Genomic DNA, 5,018 nt, shown 5'->3' with positions numbered 1-5,018 from the left:
TCTGAAAAATCTTCTCACATCTTTGTCATCCATGAACTCCATCAGCCAGTAGGGCCTTAGATGCACTCTTCTCCCTGTGTTAGGGATAATTAGAGTCTTTTGGAGTGCATCTTTAGCTCTAACACTCCTTAGTTCTTCAATCTTCTTCAGTACCATTCTTCTTGCAGTAACATTGAACCCAAAGTTCTTCTTGAAAGATGAATAAACCTTAATCAGTAGAGCTTGGCTTTCTAGAAGGATCCTATGAAGTGGCCACTGAATCTCCTTTCCTCCCTTATACTTGAACACTAACCTTTCATGTAGGTTTCTGTATGCATCAATTCCTCTCACTTCATCTAGTTTTAGATAGAGATTTAGATCAGAAAACTCCTTGATGTCACACAAGTACATATAATCTCCTTTGTTGACTTTAGATTGAGCTTTGACTAGAGATTTGGATTTGAGAGGTGACAACTTCACTTTCTTGACTGCTCTTGACTTTGTTCTTTCTGGCTTGCTGAGGATTGGTAAATTGAAATCAGGAATTTGTATGTTTTCCCATTCTATTGGCTCATCCTTAGGCACAATAGGTTCACCATGAATGTTCCTGTAAGGATCCACCACCTTGATATCTTCAAATACCATAGAGGGTTTTGATGCTTGAGTTGTAGTTGAAGTGGACTCCTTGGGAAACTGATTCTCCAATTCCTTATCAACAATATCCAGTTTCCGTTTGGTTCTTTTAGCCAATTCCTTGATTCTTGGAGACTTCTTCTGTTGTTCAACTTGCTTCTTTGGATCTTGAGATTCAATGATTTCAGATGGCTGAGCAGGAATTTGTTGTGATGAATTTACAGCGTGTAGCTTGGCCAAGATAAAAATTTGCTCTTTCTTTTGTTTGGCCTTTTTAGCATCTAGAGCAGCTTGCTTCTTTTCCTGCTTCAATTTAGCCTTTTCTTCTCTCTTTGCTTGAGCAAATTGAGGATGTCCATCCACCACACAAATTTCTTTCCCATTCCTGAAAATTTTAGCAATTCTCTTTTTGGAAGCTGAATCAGCTGAGTCTTTGTAGAAAGCAATTGACCTTGACAGAAGCTTCTTTTCATCAGGCTTAGGTGTCTCATACACAGTATCCAAGGGGTTCTTCAATGATAATTTTGAATAATTTACCCTTGGTTTCGGAATTATTTCATCCTTTGGAGATTTGATGCAGGATGACTGTCCCCTTTCCAGATAGTTCATGCTCATCTCATTCACAGAAATTTGCTTGACTTGAGAGTGATGGATGGCTGACTTTACTGGCTCCTTGACTAGTTCAAACTTCCTTTATATATCCTCATCAATCTTCTCTCAGTTGAGTGGACTCAACTTCTTCTTTTCAGCTGCTCTAAAGTTGGCTGTTGCTGCATTTATCAGATCTATACTGTTTGTAACTAGTGGCTTTGAGATAGTAATTGAAGGCACAATCACTTTACTGATTTGAATTTGAAGCTTCTCCCCCTCACTTGGTCCTTTCTCCCCCTTTTTGTTATCGTCAAGTTGAGCAGAGGAGGGGGTTTGAGCAGCCACCAGTTTTTGAAGTAAATCTGTCTGTTGGGCTTGATGAAGATGAATGGCTGTTAAAGATGCTTCCATGGCTGACATTCTTGTATCTAATGCATCTATCTTGGTTGCAAGATCAGAAGTTTTCCTTAATTGCCTCTTGATGTCAAGCATTGTAGCTTCTGGAAGCTTAGAGTCCATTTTGTCTGAAATGGCCTTCTTCATCTCCTCAATATCACCCTTGATGGCGTTTACATCCCTAGCATGTTGGAAGCCTTGAATTTGTTGAAGTTGCAGAGATGCTAGATGTGCCTAAAGTGATTCTTGGTGCTGGCATTTGAAGTGGTTTGAAGAGCAGTATTTTTCTGATTGATTAGTTGGATCAGGGTTGTCTTAAAGTAGTGCTCATCGCAGTGCTTTGAAAATGCCCATTATGGCATACCTGATCTTGAACTAGAACCTACTTCTCCCCCTATGTCCATTGCTTCATCTTCACTATCCCCACTTTTATCACCAAAGAAATCAGCTGAGCCACTAGTCTCATAATCCACATCACCAGTTGTAGAAGGCAAAGCTGTGATGGCATCCTTAGCTCTTATCATAGACTGTGTGGTATGCACCATATTGAGCATCCTTTCTGCATTATCATTGCCCTTTTTAGCAAGAAGTTGATAAGTTGGAACAGGGTGAGTAAATGCCTCAACATCAAGGGAGGTGGAATCTATAACAGCTTTAGGTTGTTGAGATAGTCCCTCCCTGTCTGCATCCTGGACATTCATTAACTCACTTGTAATGACATCCATCCTTATAGCTCCAATACCTACATTTCTCTCATTTTCTCTCTTTTGTTGCATCAGGGTCTCACCCTGGCTCCCCACCCTCACACCCTCACCTTCACCATCTAAGGTGGGACTCCTTTCACTTTCTTTTGCCAATCCTGAAAAAATGGATTGCATAATTTCACTCATTTCCTCTCCTTTTTCCTGGGAGCAACCCAGACTCTCACTCATAACACTCTTCTCTCTCAATCCTAATAGTGACTGTGCAACCACTAATTCTTCTGCACTTGAAATAAATGAAGTTTGAAGTTGTGCAGAGATACTCGACGGATGAGTGATATCCATCGGGTGAGTGGTTTTGCTATCCGACGGATAACTGCTGTTAAGCTTATCCATTGGGATACAATCACTACTCGACGGATGAGAAATATCCATCGAGAGAGTAGAAATGAATGAACTAGGAATGGAAACTATTGTGGACTCTGTGCTGATTGAAGATATTTTGGGCACAGATGATTCAACAGTTCCTGAAAGAATGGGCAAGTGAGCCAACAAATCATCTAAAAGATGATGCTCACTTGTACTAGATTTTAGCTTCCCCAACAAAGTTAAAGAAGGGGAATCAGGAATTGATGTGTTTATCATATCCACATCCAGCGAGTTTGTGGGTGAGTTTGGTGTTTGAGGTGCTTCTATTACTAGAGATTTTGGCTATGACTCCACATTTATTGGAGCCACATCAAACTGAATTTGTGAAGGTGCAGTGACTGTGTCTTTAGCACCAGTTTGCACAGTATGTGTTCCCTGTGCATCCCTAAGGGTTTTAGATTTCTTCTTTCTGGCATAAGTTTGTGGTAAGCTTGTGTCCCTAACCCTCTTGGCCTGTGCTCTTGGTTGAGAGCTTTATTCAATAACTACATCCTTTTGGGAAGATGCAGCTAGAAATGAGCTTTTATCCTTTTTAAGCACTGCAGTTTGTTGGGAAACTGCAGTGTGGCTAGGCTGGGAACCACTCAACTTTCCATCCGTATCCTTAGGGTTTCTTTTATGTTCACCCCTTCCCTCACCTGTCTTACCCACCTGCACACTCCCCTCTTTGGTTTTGGTGGATTTTGCAACTGGCATCTTTTGAGAGATACCAGAGGGGGCTTTCTTTGATTTGGATTTTGAAATATTTGTAGGTTTGGTAGCTTGGGTAGACAATTGTTGGGTCATTGACACAGTTGCCATAGCCAGACTAGAACTCAAAGAAATTAGTGAGGTTGGAATAGTGGTAGGAATAGATGAACTTACCTCACTTACCTGAGGTGTTTCCATTACAGGGAAATAGAACAGTGGCACCTCCTTGTGATGATTGGCCCTGTTCAAATTTGCAATGAGCCTTATCTCTTGAACCCAACAATCTAATTTGTTGTTAGGGTTCTCAAGCACAATACCCTTAGAGAGATGGTTAGCTAACATCATAAAGAATCTAGCATAATACACATTCTTACCTCTCTTATTTAACTCTCCTAGTTTAAAACCTAACTCAAATAAAACAAAGTCACTGAAATTATAGAATTTATTTGTAACTAGCATGTAGAGCATGGAGATATTGACTGAATAAAAATTACTGACTTTACCTGAAAAGACCTTTGTCACTACATCACACATAAAACTCCATTCTTTCCTAAGGCCCAGTCTCCTAATGTCACTTAACTTAGAAGTAGAAATAGCATAGTTCATGGAATTAAGCATATTGATTATATCAGTGTCAGTGTGTGGTGAAGTCACAGTGTTATCAGGAATCTTGAAACATGCTTTTATAACATCACTATTGATATAGAATTCTTTACCTTTAATGATTAGAGTGATGGTCTTATCTGTTGAGTTGTATGTAGCAGTGTTCCACATCTCTTCAACAACTTCACAAAAGATTGTGGGAGATTCCAGCATGGCATAGCTAAGCTTATAACTCTTCACAAAGTTCATTATCTTGTGATAGTCACCAGATTGCTGAATACCCTTGTTTACTAATGTAGTGAAATTGTTCTTCTCATCAATAAACCCAGTTTGAAACATTATCTTGACAACAGGCGCCATTGTTAGAGAATGAGAGCTTGAAGAGAAAGAGTAAGTGCTTTGAAAGAGAAAGAAATTTGAGCAGTTGATTTGAGAATGATAAAAGAAAAGCAATTGAAATGTAATAAGCTTTTATACTATCTCAAAAATAACTGCTAAAAATAATAAAGTAAAATAAAGTAACCAATGAAAATTGGCTAAAATAATCGTTTAAAACTATACTGTAAAAATTCCACCCATTATCCATCGTGTTATGCTTACAAACTGTTAGTATACTCGATGGATAATGTTCAGGGAATTAACGGCTGAGATTAAGACAATTCGACGGATGAGAATAGACTGTTATCCGTCGAGTCATAAAATATTCCAGAAAAATAATTAATTTTTATTAGCAAATAGTATAACGATGGATGATCAAACTCTATGGATAAGGATCATCCGTCGAGATGTAAATTTTGACTTAGCCAAAATTTCATCCAAGAATGAAAAATCAATTAAATTTTTGGCTGCATACCAACTTGCAAATTATCTCAAATAGATTTAAGAATAATTAAGCATACCTAACTCACTTACCAACCTTGAAAAGGTGGATTCATCCAGTGGCTTGGTAAAGATATCTGCAAGCTGCTTCTCACTTGGAACAAAATGTAGTTCCAC

Source organism: Apium graveolens, chromosome 9 (assembly GCF_009905375.1).
Source record: "Apium graveolens cultivar Ventura chromosome 9, ASM990537v1, whole genome shotgun sequence".
Taxonomy (NCBI): domain Eukaryota; kingdom Viridiplantae; phylum Streptophyta; class Magnoliopsida; order Apiales; family Apiaceae; genus Apium; species Apium graveolens.
The sequence above is the reverse complement of the archived record's forward strand: the minus strand, read 5'-3'. Positions refer to the sequence as shown.